A 19,161-nucleotide genomic window follows, 5' to 3' on the forward strand; every position below is an offset into this window, starting at 1 on the left:
TCTCACTAGATGCTGAAAAAGCCTTTGACAAAATCCAACACCCCTTCATGATAAAGGTCGTAGAGAGATCAGGGATAACAGGAACATACCTGAACATAATAAAAGCAATATATAGTAAACCAACAGCCAACATCAAACTAAATGGAGAGAAACTCAATGTGATTCCTCTAAAATTAGGAACAAGACAAGGGTGTACACTTTTTCCATGTCTCTTCAATATTGTACTTGAAGTTCTAGCTAGAGCAATAAGACAACAAAAGGGGACCAAGGGGATACAAATTGGAAAGGAAGAAGTCAAAGTTTCACTATTTGAAGATTATATGATAGTTTGCATAAGTGACCTGAAAAACTCTACCTGGGAACTCCCACAGCTGATAAACATCTTCAGCAAAGTAGCAGGATGCAAGATTAACAAAAAAAAATCATTATCCCTACTATATTCAGACAATAAACGGGCTGAGAAAGAAATCAGAGAAACATCACCATTTACAATAGCCACATACAACATAAAATATCTTGGGGTAATGCTAACCAAACAAGTGAAAGACCTTTAGCTAAAGAACTTTGAGTCTTTAAAGAAAGGAATTAAAGAAGATACCAAAAAATGGAGAGATCTCCCATGCTCTTGGATAGGTAGGAGTAACATAGTAAAAATGGTAATCTTGCCAAAAGCAATCTACAGATTCAATGCAATCCCTATCAAAATACAGGCACAATTCTTCACAGACCTTGAAAGAAAAACACTCAAAATTATATCGAGAAATAAAAGACCCAGGATAGCCAAAACAACCCTGTACAACAAAGGAACTTCCAGAGGCATCACCTTACTTGACTTCAAGCTCTATTATAGAGCTATAGTCCTGAAAACAGCTTGATATTGGCACAAAAATAGACAGGTAGACCAATGAAATCCATTTGAAAACCCTGATATTGCCGGGCGGTGGTGGCGCACGCCTTTAATCCCAGCACTCGGGAGGCAGAGGCAGGTGGATCTCTGTGAGTTCGAGGCCGGGCTGGACCAATAGCCTCCGAAACAATACAGAGAAACCCTGTCTCGTAAAAACCAAAAAAAAAAAAAAAAAAAAAAAAAAAGAAAACCCTGATATTAACCCACACACCTATGAAAACCTGATTTTTGACAAAGAATCTAAAATTATACAATGGAAAAAGAAAGCATCTTCAACAAATGGTGCTGGCACAACTGGATGCTGGCCTGCAGATAGATCCATGTCTATCACCATGCACAAAGCTTAAGTCCATTTGATCCATTGGATCAAAGACCTCAACATAAATCTAGCCACACTGAAACTCTTAGAAGGGAAAGTGGGAAGTACCCTTGAATGAATTGTTACAGGAGACCCCTTCCTAAACATAACACCAGCAGCACAAACACTGAAATCGACAATTAATAAATGGGACTTCCTGAAACTGAGTAGCTTCTGTAAGGCAAAGGACACGTGAACAAGACAAAAAGGCAGCCCACATATTGGGAAAAGATATTCACCAACCCCAGATCTTACAGAGGGCTGATTTCCAAAATATACAAAGAACTCAAGAAGCTAGTCTCCAAAACACCAAATAATCCAATTAAAAAGTGAGGTACAGAACTAAATAGAGAATTCTCTATAGAGGAATCTAAAATGGCTGAAAGACACTTAAAGAAAGTGCTCAACATCCTTAGTCATCAGGGAAATGCAAATCAAATCAATTCTTACTCTTGTCAGAATAACTAAAATCAAAAACACCAATGACAGTTTATGCTGGAGAGGATGTGGAGAAAGGGGATCCCTCCTCCACTGCTGGTGGGAGTGCTAATTTGTATGACCACTTTGGAAATCAGAATGAAGATTCCTCAGGAAAATGGGAATCAGTCTACTACAAGACCCAGAAATTCTACTTTTAGGCATATACCCCAAAGATGCACATTCATACAACAAGGACATCTGTTCAGCTATGTTCAGCTGAAGAATGGATAAAGAAAATGTGGTACATTTACACAGTGGAGTACTACTCAGCAAAAAACAAAAAACAAAAACAACAACAACAAAAAAAAAACAACAACAACAAAAATGGAATCTTGAAATTCCCAGTCAAATGGATGGAACTAGAAGAAACCATCCTGAGTTAGGTAACCCAGTCACAAAAAGACAAATGGGGTATTTACTCACTCATATATGCATTTTAGACATAAAGTAAAGTATTACCAGTCTGCAATCCACACCGCCAGAGAGGCTGGGAAAAAAAGAGGACCCTGAGAGACACATATATGGTCCCCCAGAGAGAGGGAAAGGGACAAGATCTCCTGAGCAGGTTGGGAGCATGGGGGGAGAGTAGAGGGAGTTAGGAGAAAAAGAAGGGGAGAGGAGGACAGGAGGGAGCAGGAAGGTTGAGTCAGGGGAAGAATAGAGGAGAGCAAGAAAAGAGACACCATAATAGAGGGAGCCATTATAGGTTTGGAGAGAAATCTGGCACTAGGGAAATGTTCAGAGATCTACAAGGGTGACCCCAATTAACAATCTAAGCAATAGTGGAGAGGCTAACTTAAATGCCCTTCCCCTATAATGAGATTGATGACTACTGTATATGCCATCCTAGAGCCTTCATCCAGTAGCTAATGGAAGCAGAGGCAGACACCCACAGCTGGGTACTCAGCTGAACTCCTGTAACGGAGGAGTGATGAGCAAAGGGGTCAAGACCAGGCTGGAGGGACACACAGAGGCAGCTGACCTGAACAAAGGGAACTTATGGACCCCAGAGTGATAGCTGGGAAACCATCATAGGCTGATCCAGACCCCCTGAATGTGGGCCTCAGATGGGAGGCCTGGGATATCTATGGGAACTCTGGAAGTGGATCAGTATCTATCTCTAGTGTATGAATGGACTTTGGGAGCCCATTCCACATAGAAGGATGCTCTCCCAGCCTAGACACAGGGGTGAGGGCCTAGGCCCTGCTTCAAATGATATGAAAGACTTTGAAGATCCCCCATGGAATGCCTCACCTTCTCTGGGGAGCAGAAAGGGGATGAGATAGGGGGTCAGTGTGGGGCATGGAAGGAGGGGAGGGAGAGGGAACTAGGATTGACATGTAAAATGAGCTTGTTCCTAATTTAAAGAAAAAGTTAAAAAAAACAGAAAGGAAGAAATAAATATGGAAGTGCTTTGTTGAGTATAAAATGCAACAAATTGTTATTGTTATTTCTGTTCAAACACATTGACAGTTTTTCTCACATGATGATTTTAAGCTGAGCACACACCAAATAAGAGAATATTAAAGGCATACGTTTTAATCTTCAAGTTCTAAAAGATGTCACCAGAGTCAGAACCCAAATGTGGCCACAGGTGAACTCTGACTCTCCAGGGTGAGATGTCCAGGCTCGGTTTGTCTCACAATCTGTGTTGCAGCCAATGACAGACTTGCTTGGTCTGGCCTTCATGGAGTTACTTTCTTGAGAATGTTTGCTAGCTCTGTGTTCTGACACTTTCCTGGGTCATGTCTCCCGGGTCTCTTCAGCTGCCTTCCAGGTCTGGTCCAAGAACCAGGTCCTGCTTTGCTGGTCACTTTTATCATCTATGGTGGTTTGAATGAGAATGACCCCATAGGCTCATATATTTGAATTCTTAGTCAACAGGGAGTGGAACTACTTGAGAAGGATTAGGAGGTGTGGCCTTGTTGGAATAGGAAATATGTCACTGGGGGTGGACCTTGAGGTTTCAAAAGCCCAAGTCTGACCCAGTGTCTCTCTCTTTCTGCTGCCTTTAGACCCAGATGTAGAACTTGGGGCTACTTATTCAGCACCATATCTGCCTGAATGCTGCCATGCTCACCCCTATGATGGTAATGGACTAAACCCATGCAACTATAAAGAAGCCCCAAGTAGATGCTTTCCTTTATAAGAGTTGCCTTGGTCATGGTGTCTCTTTACAGCAATAGAACAGTGACTGAGACACCTCTGAGGCTGTTCACATATCAGAAAGGAAATCCAGCTGAGAAAGACTCATGGAATTTGTTTCTTTTTTCTTTTTTAAAGCACTTTATACCTGATCACCATTCATTTTACTGACATCCAAAAGATAATCACTATGCTGCCTGCCAGAGGAGGGTGTCCTAGGCTTTGGGACAGACATCGACCTTGTGTAGTGTCTCCCATGGATGTGGTTCCCAATGGGCAAGCATCCGGAAATGAGAGGAATTGTGTGATAATATTTGGGGTGGCAGTCCAAAATGGAGCGTGACCTTCAGCTGCCTGATGCTAGACTCTAGGTCAGGTTGGTTTTTGTTATCAAGTTCATGCCTTGTAGAATCCGAGGTGAGCCATGAAATCTTAATTTTTCTATTTCTGATGTGCCAAGGTCCTCAAGGCTTTCTGCACTGTCCTCACAGACGACCTTCATCCCCTCACCTCTAAGCTGACCTATAGGCTGGGGACAAGGATGCCTGTACGCCTCTCCCTGAGGAAAGAGGGCAGTGAGTGCCTCTGTGAGACATTGCTGTACCTGCAGGGCCCAGGCTAGGCCCTATCCCTCTCCTTGTGTAAGTTTCCTGAACTCGGTGCCAGGAGAGTGTGGGCAGGCTGCTCTGCTGGTGCAGGCTTGAATGAGTCCTTCACTTGGGGCCAGCTGATGTTGTGCTTCCCAGCATGACCCACACACGCTTCCCTACTGCCACACACCCTTGGGATGGCCTTCAAGCCAAGCTGGTTAAAATCACATCACCCTGGCCTGTGTGTGTGGTGCAGCTCCTGGTGTTCCACAGAAGCCCTGGACTGGAACCTGCTCAGGCCTTTTAATACATGGCTGGGAAAAAGAGAAATGAATGTTCCCAGTGCTTTTCCCATTCCCACTCTTACCAAGAAGACCTCAAATGAAGGGGGTGGGGAGTTTCATACCACAGGCAAGTCTGCAGTGAGAATCTCTGAGTCTATTTTCGGATAGGACCATCTGGACACAAATCAAGAATCTAATTTCCCCCACTACTTTCTTTCCCCCTTGTACTTTAGCTGACTCTGAGAGCAGAGAGCCTGAAACCAAGTCTGGACCACAGAATTCCATTAAAATATAAAGAATAAATAGAAAGAAAATATCACTGAGTTCCATGGATTGTTCCCCTCATCACATAGAGGCCAGTGCTATGGCAGCCAGGGTTTTACAGCCCCTCCTTCCAGCATCTTCCAGAACCTCCCAAACAAGTTATATAGAGAGGCAAGTAAAGACTCACAGCCCTTTCTGGGACTGTTTTACACACACACACACACACACACACACACACACACACACACACACACACACACCAGTGGGTGGCATATATTTTGAGCTGCAGGATCAGGAAAACTGAAGTTAAAACGGTGCACTAGTCACTAAGGAGCCTCCACTGAGAGCCAAAAGCCCACCAAGAAAATATGCTGCACCTATGAGTCCTGGAAACCTCAGTATAGCAGCATCACCCACATGGCAAAGACCCTTGAAGAAGCCTGAAATCTTACCCTGTGGTGTGTTGAACTCCTTCCACATGGTCAGCAGCCTGAGCTGTGAGGACAGGGCAAAGGGCTCATACCACTGGACACTGGTGGACTTCCTTTAAAGTCAGTGATGCTAGAGTGCTCCGGCTTGAAAGTGAAGTACAGGATGTTCTAGGCTGGAGCTCCCATGTCAAAAATGAGCATAGTTACTCTGGAATCTGGACATCGGCAACTTAGATTTATGTTGTATCAGCTCAGCTAGCAGAACCAGACCAGGATGTAAGTGCAGTCTTTGTTGCACGTGGTTGTAGGAGAATAGTGTTCTGAAGTGCTGGGGTTCAGGTACTCTGCGCTCTCTAATCTTGTTCTCCTTGTCGGGTATGTGCACCTCGAATATCGCACTCGGGCCTACTGTATGCCAACTTCTCTGTGGCTGTCTTGGGCAGGATGCCTTCTTCGATCCGAGTGAAGGGCTTTAGAGAGAGCTCCTTGTCTGACTGAGTCTCTTAGAAGAGGCAAAGAGCCAGCTGGAACCCTGGTGGCCTCCGGCTGCCAGCAGGACAGATGTATCAAGTCAGGTTTATGGGAGAAGTTTTCCCAGACTGTTATGTCCAAACTTCTGTCCATCCTGCTGTAACCTCTCCAGTTAGATGGATAAAAAACAGATCAGTCCAGCCTTGGACCGGAGTTGCACAGATAAGAACTCAAAGAAGAAACAAATAGTTTATCATTAGATATTTTTTTCCATTCCGGCAGAACTATCAGGGGATGAAGAGAGCTAGAAGGGCGTGTCTTCTGAAGGACAGTTGAGGTGACAACTAGCAATTGACAATTTAGACACTTGGTCAGGGAAGCTTTACCAGGACACTTCATGGCCTACTGGAGCTGGTATCTTCTCGATATAGAAATGGCCATAAAAAGAAAGCAGACAGATTCCCAGGCAGAAAGTGACCTCTCCTCTGAATTCCATGCTTGGAAAAATTCTCATTGAAAGGAAAGGGGGCAAAGTCTCCATAGCAAAATCAGGCTTCTTCAGAAGAACCTGGCCTGTAAACATGACAGAAACAGAGCCCACGAACATGCCTGCACAGCAGACACTGCCAGGTGGGAGTTCACTGCCACTTCTGAGCTTTCCTGGACCTAAGTGTGACATCTACAATTTGTGTGTGAAGAAATCTATTTCACATGCATGATGTAAGGAGAATCATATTAACGAGATTTTAACCAATACTTGAAAGATATTTTGAGAGTCATGGCTACTCATTCATCTAGGCTAGAAGATAGAGCCAGGATGTGTTCACTGAGACTGGCCAAAGAGGCTACATGCCAGCTTGGGTTTCTTCTCTTTCTTTCAAAAAAGAAAAAAAGTTTTTTCTTTTGAGACTGAATTTTACTATGTAACCCAGACTAGCTTCAGATTCACCATATAGCTCAAGTTGGCCATGAAATCATGATCCTCCTGCCTCAGCCTTTCGAGGGTTGGGACTGCAGATTTGTCCCACCACACCCAGCTGGTTTCTTCTCCTAAGGGCAGGCCGGGGCAGGAGATGGCTTGCTCACAGTCGAGGGAAAGGGTGTTGCTGTAGAAAACAAGCAGCAGATTGGGGAAACTCAGAGAGTGGCTTGGAGAGGCTTCTGTAAGGAAGAGTACTGGCTTGCCTTTAAACTCAAGGGATTTGCCTTTAAGCTGTGTGGATGGTCTTGAACTTGAAGATACAGATAGAAAAGAACAGCGAGAGACTGTATGTGGTCTTTGTTTCCCTCTGTTTTAAACTTTGCTATTTGGTTTTCTACCTTTCCAGTTGAGGTTTAAGGCTATTTCTAAGTAATTAGCATAAAGGAATACAGAAATTTCCTCTAGACTCTTGTTTTGTTTTGAACATAGAAAAAGTGGCAGAAATAGCGTTGAGAGTCCTGTCTTTCCTTCATCTACTTCTCTCCAATGTTTCTGTCAAACATAATCATGTCAGTTACTCATCTGCTCACTATGACAAAATACCTGACAAGAAGTGACTTCAGGATGGAAAGGTTTATTTGACTCAGGGATTTAGTCCATCACTTTATGGAAGGCGTGGCTGGCAGCATTGTCGTGAAGAAGATGGTCACACAGCACCCCTGCTTAGAAAGCAGAGACCAGACAGGAAGTGCAATCAGCCTATAAAACCCAAGGTCCACACCCAATGATTCACAACCTTCCACAGCCTTCTGAAAGCACTTCCAGCTGGGAACCAGGTGTTCAAACACATGGGCCTTGGGGCACATTTCTCCACAAAACCATAGCAATAATAGTGCATTTAATCAAAGCCAAGAAATGAACATGGGTGCAATACTATGAAACAAACTACAGACTCCGTCCCACTGATGTTCATAATCTCAAGTTATATTGAGCTCTTATATATAGCACCTCTCTCAGTGTGGAGTTTATCCTAAGTGACTTTTACACTTTTACAACCGCAGCATATATTTTTATTTCTCTCTCTCTCTCTCTCTCTCTCTGTTATATACATGTGTTCGTGTAGTACACATACATGTGTATACTTGTGTAGCAGATTTCTCTGAGATTAAAACACTCCACCTTGGAGGAAATGTTCTTAAAATAGATGTTTACAGGGAGGTAAAGCAACAGTATACTCTAAGTTGGAGGTGGAGTATAAAATATTACAGGAAAGCTCATTATGACAGGAAATAAACAACTCAAAATAGCTTTCAGGAAGTCCCTGAAACTTACCAGATTCATTAAGTCTGTTCCTTCACAAGAGTCTATAAGTGGTAAACACTGTTGAGAAAAGACTCTCAGATAAGCCCAGAAACAAAGACCTGCTGAGCTGCCTGGAGGAGGCCCAGAACAGCTGGGGCACCTGGAAAGGATGCTCTCCAACCTGTTGATCTGTGTGCAGGCTGTGCAGTGTGATCCAGGTTCCCAGCTTTGTGATCTGTCACCCATGCTGGGGTGCGCTTTGGTGATAAAGCTGTCTCTGAGTTATTTCTGCTCCTGTAAGTAACTCTTCACCCATATTCCTGTAAGTAATCCCTCAGTAATATTCATTCCTGCAAGTAGTCCCAATAAAACTCTTTGATTCATCAAGTAGGACTAGGGTAGTATCCTTACTTTGGTCCGTCCTCAGTTTCCTTTCTTGGAGTGAACAGACATTTGTTCATGTCTCCCCAGAAATAGCATCACAAACATGTATGTATGTATGTATGTATGTATGTATGTATGTATGCATGCATGCATGCATGCATGCACATAGAGGGTAGAGGTTGATATCAACTGTCTTCCTCAATAGCTGTTAATGTTATTTATTTATTTTGAGACAGAATCTCAAACTAAACCTGGCACCCATCAATTGACTAAGCTGGCTCACCAATCCTGGTTACAGATGTGTCTTCCAGCTGTGTGGATGGTCTTGAACTTGAAGACTCAGCTAGAAAAGAACAGTGAGAGACTGTACGTGACCTTTGTTTCCCTCTAATTGCACCCAATGGTCACATTTCTCAAAACTACAGAATGCCATTAACTGGGAAATTGGTGACACAGCCACACAAGAACCTTCCTTAGATTTCACTAGTTTCCATGGGACCCTGAGTATCTATCTATATCTTTGTATGTAGGCATGCCCAGAGACTGAATAATCCCACACAGGTGTGCCTGAGGCGTGTCTTCCTAATGCTTCCAGATCCTGTCTAGTTGACAGTCAACACTAGCCATCACAACTAGTGTTTGGTAGTTTTGTTTTTCTGATACAAAGATATTATTTCCCTCTTTGTAATGAACTCATGGGAATGGGAGGGGAAGTTGCTTTCCTTAGTAGAATGTTCATAATTACAGAGTGTTGTTTTTCACTAGAACCTGTGGCTCAGTCTCTGGGCTCCTTTAGCAAAGCTTAGCCAGAGCTTGTCATGGAGAGACAAGGAGAATTGCTTATGGGGAAACTATGATTCTCATACATTCTACCATGTTAACCCTTAGCTGTTTTTAGAAAACATCCCATTAGCTCTGTAGGTAAGGGTCCATTCTTCAATGGTTTCTTCTGGCAGAGTCAGGTGGAAGTCTAGAGGGCAGGAAAATGGTCCTTTGGAAATCCAGGTGGCTAGCAGAGGGCAGTAACTGTCCTGTTTCTGACTTCTGAAAGGAGACTGGGACCTACTTGCCCTTTTCTGTCCCTTCCATGAGACCAGCCCTCCTTACCTGAGCTCTGGTTCCTAGCTCCTTCTTTAAGACATCTGCTTCTACCATCTTTCTCTTATAATCAGTAATCAATTGGAGACATATAATGTTAAAAAAAGTATTTGATTCTCTTCAGACTTGAAGGTTTTAATGAACATAAAAGGGAGTGAGGGAGGGAAGGAGAGAAGGAGGGACGGAGGGGGGAGGGAGGGAGAGAGGACAGGCATAGGAAAGGGGGCAGCTGAAAACTATCAGTGACCCCCAACTGCAAGAGTATCTCCATATCCCTTACAGATGACTAACTAGTTCAATGACTGTGGGACCCAGCTTTGGTCAAAAGGGAAAGCAGAGGTTTCTTGAGAACATTTCCTCTTTTAAATGGGTTGATCTCATTCTCCAAGTAGACAAGAACCAAGAAACATGAAGGCCTGACTTCCACAGCTGCCATTCTGCAGCTATTGAGGGAGCCAGATTTAGGAAGAAATAGTCATATGGATGGTGAAACTGGCAGACAAAAATGGATGGACCTTCCAAGATGTTGATGCCTCTTGGGAAAAAGCAGAATGTAGTACGATTTTGTGTAGACTTAGCTTAAATTCTAGCTCTGGTTTTAACCAGCAAGTTCCTCCATCTCTCTCATCCTTACTTTCCCCATAAAGATGAGCTTGAAGAGAAGAGTGAGCATATGTTTCAATGTTAGTGAGTGCCAATCACTCTTCTGACTCATTATGCTAACTCGTTAAGTATTTACATGCACCTCATTAAATGGATGCTCCTGTTGTCCACATTTTAGAGACAAGAGAACACAAGTTTAGGAAGGTTAAGTTTATAGCAACACTTTGAGTCAAAATTCTAAGCATGTTCTGTCCAAGTCCAAGTCCATCTTCCTCCTTGGAAGGAAGTGAGGCTTGAATTTGGGTCCCTACTATTTAGCACAGGGCCGACACACAGCATTTGACAAGTGTTAGAGGGTGAACATGGACTCATATATACTTCCTTCCAGCACAGAAGTGGGTGTTTTCCTTTTGCAAGAAAGGCTGAGAAATTCTGAGATCTGAGTGGGAAACCCAAGAACTTCTATGGAAGAAAAGTCTTGACTTAACTGAGGATATCTGATATCATTCAGTTTCTGCTTAGTAGCCTACATCATGTCCTAAGAAACCAGATTTCTGTATACACAGTCTCTTTTTATTATACCTGAGTGAGGATGATGAAAGAAAAATATTTTTATAATCAACACCAACAAAATAATGAAACATGTAGCTATTGTAAAGAATGCTGTAGTGGTTTGAATAGGAATGGCCCCCATGAACTCATGTGTTTGAATGCTTGGCCCATGGGGAGTGGCACTATTAGAAGGTGTGGCCTTGTTGGAGTAGGTGTGGCCTTGTTTGAGGAAGTGTGTTGCTGTATTCATGGGCTTTGCGATCTTATAGGCTTAAGTTAGGCTTAGTGTGGAGTTTCCTTCTGTCTTCAGATAAAGATACAGAACTCTCAGCTCTTTCTCCTGTACTATGTTTGCCTTGCATGCCACCATGTTTCCCACCATGATGGCAATGTACTCAATCTCTGAACTGTAAGCCAGCCCCAATTAAATGCTTTCCTTTGTGAGAGTTGCCATGGTCACCGTGTCTCTTCACAGCAGTAGAAACCCTAACTACGACAAATGCCTTATTTAATATAATTATTTTCCATAGGGAAAAGGTACAGTGGAAATTATTTTGAGTGTGCTAAAATTTAGCATTTGAGAATTGATTTAAGATATGAGGAAATAAGAGAATATTGCTCTGTACAACTTGACCATGTGAATTATTTGTTAATTACAAATATCTTAGGTGAAGTAATTAAGGCAGAGTAGAAGAAGCCATGGTGAGAGTGACTCTGTGAAGAGGAGTCTAATTCTCAGGAATGGAGTCTGGAGAGAACCCTAGAAGATGCTGGAACCTGGCCAGGGCCCATAACTGCAGTGGTTGCTGCTCCATAACTCTGTTTAGATAATACTCCAAGGTCCAGGCCTCTCCCTACAGCTCTCCCTAGACAAGGGCCTTGGCTGAGTCCCACATGCATATGAACTCTGGTCTAGTGGGACCCATTAACACCTCATTTGTCATCCATCACATCTATCCCTAAGGGGAGAGTGCCTGGGATGGAGGAAGTAGGCCTTTGTAGCCATTTTTGTCTTTGTTGGCCTAAAAGAAAGGCCTTTCCTTCTTATTCATACTTTGGTTTTAAGAAATGCCTCAGCTGATGAGATTGTGGTGATGGGTCTGTGATTTCTCTGAGTAATTTTGCGAGTTGCATTCAATGTCAACAGGTCCTCTGTCATGAAGGAAGCAATCAACAGAAATAGCCATAAGATCTATTGCAGGTTTTTTTTTTTAAAAATATTCACCCAACAAAGGGTTGTGGAATGTCTCAGTCAGTACAGTGTGGAAGTGTGGGTCTGAAGATCTGATGTTCTTTTAGTGCTGGTTAGTTTTTTGTCAACATGACACAAACTTAGGCCATCTGGGAAGAAGCAACCTCAACTGAAAATATACTCCCATCAGATTGGTCTGTAGGCAAGCCTGTGAATCATTTTCTTGACTAATGGTTGATAAGGGCAGACCCAGTCCTCTGTGGGTGGTGCCACCCTTAATCAGGTAGTCCTGATGCATAAGAAAGCATACTGAGTAAGCCATGGGAGTAAGTCAGTAGGCAGTGTTTCTCCATAGTCTCTGCTTCCGCTCCTGCCTCTGGGTTCCTGCCTTGAGTTCCTGCTCTGGCTTCTCTTTGGAATGAACCATAAGCTATAAAATGAAATAAATCCTCCCCAGGTTTCTTATGGTTATCATCTTTATCACAGTGATAGAAAGCAAACTAGGATAGACGCCCCTCTACCCCACCCTCCCGGCACCTACATGAAAGTATCAGGGTAGTAGAGTACATTTGTACTCCCAGTATGGAAGAGAGGCACAAGCAGATCTCTGGAGCTTGCTGACCAGCCTGTCTTGCCAAGTTGGTGGCTTCGGGTTCAGCAAGAATCCAATTGTGGAAGATACCTAATTTTGACCTCTGGCCTCCACACACACATGCATGCGTGTGTATATATATCTACATGGGCATGTACCTACACATGCTTGCATATATAAAAACATGCACCCACCCCCCCACACACAAATGCAGGTAGTTTAGACTTTCCTACAATAGTGGCTTCCTCCTCTTCCTGAAGTTCAGAGCTTTATGCAGTTCTGTCCTTTGTAATCTGCAGACTGTGTTTTCTCTGTTCTGTTTACTGCCCTCCTTAACAGTTCATCAAGCTTGGTAGTCATAGTCAGGTACTTAAAATCCTTTCATTTAGTTATTTGACATACACATTTTGTCACCTGTGTGTCCCATGAAGCCTAGCATTTTCCTCCCATAGTTTACTCTGAAATATTTATTACTAAAAGTCTTTCCTATAAAAATGTTTTAATCCATTCTATTTAATGCTTATTTTTTCAAACTTCTCTACTCATATCTCTCTTGTCTTCCATGCTTTTTGTGATTTCTTTTATTCGTCATATGTCTAGCACACATATCAATGAGTAAGATGATCCTATTTTGATTATCTTTCCAGCAACATGTGCAGATCTGGAGAAATGCCATATGACTTCAAAGTTAATTTGATTGGGGCCACATTCAAGGTGGATTGAGAAAGCTGATGACACCATGGCAGCTGTCATGGTCAACATATTCTCTGCTTCTCACAGAATTTTCACCTGACCTTCATTACATAAGCTGTTTACCATGTAACTGTGGGTCCTATACCTCTGACTCCAAATCCCACTTATGATACTCATAAGCCTGAGCCTGTATCTTGGGTGTACACTGCTTTAGCCTATACAGGCAAAGTTATGCTGCAGCCACAGGTAGTCCCAACCTTTCAGTGACTTCCACCCATCCATTCAAGTATTGTCTTTATGGGAGATGTCATTCTGTAAATATATTTCATAATATATATATATATACACACATATATATATTAGTAGTTATGTGTTAATACTTAAGACAGAGTTAGACAATTAGAAGGTCTCGACATTGGCCAACAGCATTGTAACTAATAGTGTGTCTGTGTGCTCAACAGGACTCAGGCAGGAATCCCCCAACATTGTCTGATACTCAGTCCAATCTCCATATCTGCCTTGTTTTCCAGGGTCATTATGCTGTGGGGATGGGAGGAATGGGGAGTGTAAAAGGAGAGTTAAGCATCAGGACCAATGGTGCCAAACCTGAAGTGGCTTGTGTTACTTCGATTCACATTTCCTTGGCCTCAATTTGTATGACCCCAGCTAATATCAATATGGTACAGAGTACTTCTATGTGGAGAAAGACAGAAAAGAAGGACTGGCTGCTAGTCTGCAGTAGTAATGCCACCTTCCCTGACCCTCACTTTTCTTAAGAATAAGATGGAAAGAATATCTACCACAAACGATATTGCAATAATCCAATACTATACTGTATACATAATATCTAGAATCAATGATAAACACCCAATAAACAAACGGTTTTCATTACCCTTAACATTACATTTTACTAGCGTACAGTAATCCAGATCTACAGCATTGTGCATGAAAGGAAAGGGCATAATCTAAGAAGCTCCCACATAGTAGTTCCAACAGAAGGCACTTGAACACCTTGACTTCAGGATATGATTTTTTTACATCATGAGGAGCGAAGAAGAATATTCATCAACCTGTTGACAATCATGACCTCTAGCTGTGGAATAATAAATGGATTTAATTACTCCCTCATAAATCCTGACACTTTTCTGAATATTTTACCATCAACATGCGTGGTTAAGAATAACAGCCGTGTATGTGCCAGGCATGCATCTTATTTCTCTCAGTGCTTATGATGTAGATGCTATCATCATGCCCATTTTACAGTTCAGGAAAATAAGGTACATGATTTATTAAAACCACTGGAGATCAAAATAGCAAAGAAGCCATAGTAGTTAGCCATAGAAGTCAGGCACACACCTTTAATCCCAGCACTCAGGATCAAGAGGTACACAGATCACTGAGTCTAAGACCACCCTGGGTTACCAGAGAGTGAATGAGAGTTCACACCTTTAATCCCAGGATTTGAGAGGTATAAAAGGTAGAGGTATCCCATCTGAGAATTAGTCTCCACACCGAGGAGGGCATAGCAGATAGCAGTCTGAGTAAATTTAAGCAGCAGTAAAGTCGGGAGCAGTTTGAGGCTCACCCCTTTGGTCTGACCTGAGGTAGAGGTAAGATCTACTACTGGCTTGGCTTCTTTACTCCTCTGATCTTCAGCTTGAAGCTTGAACCCAGTATCAGTCTCTGGGTCTTTTATTTATCATGCAAATTGCCTGAGCATTGAATAGCAGAATCAGAATTTGTACACAAACCAGAGAATAAGTAATACTGATTTCAATAGCACACCTTTGTGCTCATGACCCTAGTATAAATGAAGCTGTGCCCAGCACCACATTGGACCCCACAACCTATCTCAGGAGGAACATTTTTACAGTTACACATAAAAGGCTCAGTAAGTCGAAGGCAAGGATTCAGAGGCAGGGTCGTGGTCTTTTTCTGACTTAAGACATGGCATAGTATACTAATTTGATGCTTATTTGCTGAATGAGTAAATAAACAGAGCCTGGGAGGATTGCATCTCACCAAAGACAAGAAGGAAGTCTGGAGAGGCTACTTGGTGGTTAGGCCTTCATGGCTATTGAGTGGGTAGACTTTCATGGCTATTGAGTGGGTAGACCTTCATGGCTATTGAGTGGGTAGACCTTCATGGTTATTGAGTGAGAGCCCACCAGATCTCTGCTTTCTTTCATCACAAGCTTCCCCTGAAGGAGACTCAACTCTCCCATGCCACGTCAGAGTGGTAGTGTCACTCTGTCTTAGTCACTGTTTTACAAGGAAACTCTCATAAAAGAAAGCATTTAGTTGGGGTTTGCTTACAGTTTCAGAGGGTTACTCCATTATCATCATGGTGAGGGCAGGGTAGGAGAATGGAGGCAGTCATGATACTAGAGCAGGGGCTGAGAGCTACATCAAGATCTGTAGATAGAGAGACAGAAAGACTGGGCCTGGCATGGGCTTTTGAAACCTCAGAGCCCACTCCCGGCGATATGCTTCCCCCAACAAGGTCACACATCCTAACCCTTCTAATCTTATCAAAGAATTTCACTCCCTGATGACTAAGCATTCAGCTATATGAGGCTGTAGGGTCATTCCTATTCAAACTACCATGTACCTTAAGTCATTCTACACCAGTGTCTCAGATGCCTCTTCTTAAGATTTCCCCTGCATTGCTTCCCTGGTGGGTCTCTTCCAGATGCCTGGAACTTGACCTTGGAGCAGCATCCCCACACCATATACTCACTCCTTCAGTACTTCTCCAATCTTCTGTGGCAGCACCATGACCTGTACACTTCCTTCCCAGGTTCACTCTGCCTGCTTTCTTCTCCGGGTTGCTCCTTTTCTGCTGACTAGTGAACACGTGATTCTTCTCAATCATTACCCTCTAAGTAATTCCAACTGGTCCTACCATTCAACTGTCATCATTTATGTAAATGATATGCAGATGAATACTTTCTCCTCAGTTCCCAACATATATCCAAATGTTTGTTTGATCTTTGGCAATAGAGAATTTCAGGGCCTGACTACATATTTTATTTGGGAGATTTTTGAATCTCTGCCTAGCTATATGATGTTTTCTGATACATTTATATTTTTATACAAATTGGAACCTTCTTTTCTTGTAACCTTTAATATTGTCTTTCAGTCCCTTGGTATTGGCATTTCAGCTGCAAAATATTTTGGAGAAGTTCTGTGGAATTGTCTGATTGGAATTAAATGTCTCCTCTATGTTTGGGTTTCCATCTTTCCCTAGATTTGGGGATTTCTTTCTGATATAATCTTATCAAATATTTCTATGACTTCAGACTGTGTCTCAACAGTTACTTCTGAGGTTAGGTTTCTCTTTCTTTTATCGGTGTCTATCTTAGTTAGGGTTTACTATTGCTATGAAGAGACACCATTATCATGGCAGCTCTTATAAAGAATACATTTAATGAGGGGTGCTCGCTTACAGTTTCAGGGGTTTAGTCAATTATTGATGTGACAGGGAGCATGGCAGCATGTAGGGACCTGAGAATACTATATTTTGCGGGCAACAGGAAATCAATTGACTGTCTCACTGAGTGAAACTTGAGGAAAAGATCTCAAAGCCTGCCAGCAGTGACACACTTCCAACAGAAGATGTGGCCGAGATTAAAAGTGTGCTCTCCAGCCTCAAGGTCTGGATTAAAGGCATGTGTCATCATGCATCCTCCAACAAGGCTACACCTCCTAATAGTGTTACTTCCTATGAATTTATGGGGGCCAGATAACATTCAAACTACAACAGTATCTGAATACATTGTTTCCTTGACATTGCCCTTGATTACTGATATTGTTTCTTTGACTTGGTCAGGTTTGCTGGTGATGTTTTTCACTGTATACCATATTTGATTTATTAAGTCATTTCTAGCATTTGTCTGTTTTTATTTTCAGAACTCTGACTTTTTCTGTATTTCTCTTCCATATAACAGAATTTCTCATTCATGCTACAGATTTTCTTAAACTGATTCTGAACTTTTTACTCCATGCATCTGCTTGCTTGAATAATCTTTGAAATCATTGATCATTTTTAAAAAGATACAATTTGAGTGACTGGCATTTCAACCAATTCATTAACTTTGGTTTGAGTTTAAGAATTAAGAGCTTTTGGAGGGGTTGTACTGCCTTGTTTTTTCTTGGTAGCAATTTGTCTGTCTGCCTGTCTGTCTGTCTTTGTTGGTGTGTGTTGGCATACTCTTCTATGTTTGGGCTTTGCATTCTCACTTTTTTGTTTGTTTGTTTGTTTTACATAGGTCTTCTTAGTGGGCAGTCTTCTCTGGTGTTTATGAGCCCTACAGAGTTCAGGCTGGTGCTCTACTAGAGATTTCTGCCCACAGCTTTTATCTGCATGGACTATAGACCACAACCTTCCCTTATATACATTAGCATTCACAGGTCTGAGCCCAAGTCGACTTCAGTTCCCTGTGTGGTCAGTGGGTCTAGGAATTTCACTGGCTTAATCTCCAAAGGATGGGAGGCTTAGCTGAGTTGTCTCCTGCTGGCCAAGGGTTTGGTTGTAGAGGGTCTCCTAGGATGGCCTCTCTCCTTGGCACCAACTAGCTCCAGCTCCATCTTTCTGATTTATTAGTTCTTTGAGAATTCCATACAATGAGTTTTGATCATATTCACCTTCCACAGCTCCTCCCAGATCCATTCGTACTTCAGTGTCTAATCAACTTTGTGTCTTTTCCCTCCCTCCTTCTCTCTCTAACCCATCAAGAACAATTTGTTCTACCTATTTATTCCTGGATGTGTGGTCTTCTACTGGAGGATGGTCAACTTACTAGGGGAAGCATTCTTAAAGGAAACTGACTTTCTCTTCCCCAGCATCTATCAATTACAACAGCTCCCCAGCAAGGGGTGGGACTTCAGGAATACCTCCCCGCTCCATGTTGAGATTTGGTCTGGCTTGTGCTTGCATGGGGCTTGTCCTTGCTGTCAGAATTGCTGTGGTGTCTGGAGGAACCTGTTTCGTTGTGGTCATCTGTCACCTTTGGCTCTTCTAGTCTTTCTGCCCCCTCTTCTGCAATTGTCCTTGAGTATTGGGACTGAGGGAATGTGTTAAATGTGTTAAAGACTGGGCAATGCTCACTCTCCTGTTCTCTGCACCTTTGCCATTTGTGAGTGTCTGTTAATCACCATCTACTACAAATAGAAGTTTCTCTGATAAGGATTAAAACACAAATTGATATATTACTGTAACAGTGTCATTAGGAGTTTGATTAATACTATGCTCATTTAGCAGAGTAATAGTGGTACATTCTCCCCTGGGGCTCCTAACCTGTCTAGACACAGGTTCTTGGCCTGACAATGGTGCCAGCTATGGATTTCATCTCAAGGACTGGGACTTAAATCCAATAAGAAGATGGTTGGTTACCATCTTGACAGAAATGCCTCTCCATATAAAGTCCATGTGGTTCTTATTTGCCTAAGAAAGTGACAGAAGTTACTATATTCAGTCAGTTTGACTGCAGCATTCTGTGTTTTTTATTTCATATGCCATATTGCTTCCTTTTTCTTGTTCAAGTTTTACTAAAAAAATCTTCATTCATTATCTTGCTTTTAATTTCCTTCATTACTTTGACTATTCTAAAATCCATGTTGTCATGCAAACTCATTCTCCTAAATTTCAACCCTGTAAGTATCATTGCCCATTGTTAAAGGGGAGTCTGGTACTGATCTGTCTACATCAGTGTTTTGCAGGTGTTGAGATAATTTTCTAGGGTGGGATGATAAGAGGAAAATAGGGTGTGAAACCCTGTTGGTGAGTGAGGAGAGGCAGGTTGACTCTTTGTATACTCTGTGGCATAATCAATGATGACCTCTCCTTTGAAGAGAAGAGTTGTGGGTGAATCCAGTAAGGGCAACCCTACTC

General features: G+C 42.4%; 1 long non-coding RNA gene across 1 annotated transcript; it reads right to left on the reverse strand.

The window, feature by feature from the left end:
• Nucleotides 1–14,095: 14,095 nt before the first annotated feature.
• LOC110342129 lies at nt 14,096–16,093 on the reverse strand. Its single transcript, XR_002384128.1, has 3 exons — nt 16,009–16,093; nt 15,585–15,683; nt 14,096–14,361 (listed from the first exon to the last, which is right to left on the reverse strand). It is a non-coding gene; the product is annotated as an uncharacterized LOC110342129 (long non-coding RNA).
• Between the last annotated feature and the right edge of the window lie 3,068 nt (nt 16,094–19,161).

Source organism: Mesocricetus auratus, unplaced genomic scaffold (assembly GCF_017639785.1).
Source record: "Mesocricetus auratus isolate SY011 unplaced genomic scaffold, BCM_Maur_2.0 Super-Scaffold_100009, whole genome shotgun sequence".
NCBI lineage: Eukaryota > Metazoa > Chordata > Mammalia > Rodentia > Cricetidae > Mesocricetus > Mesocricetus auratus.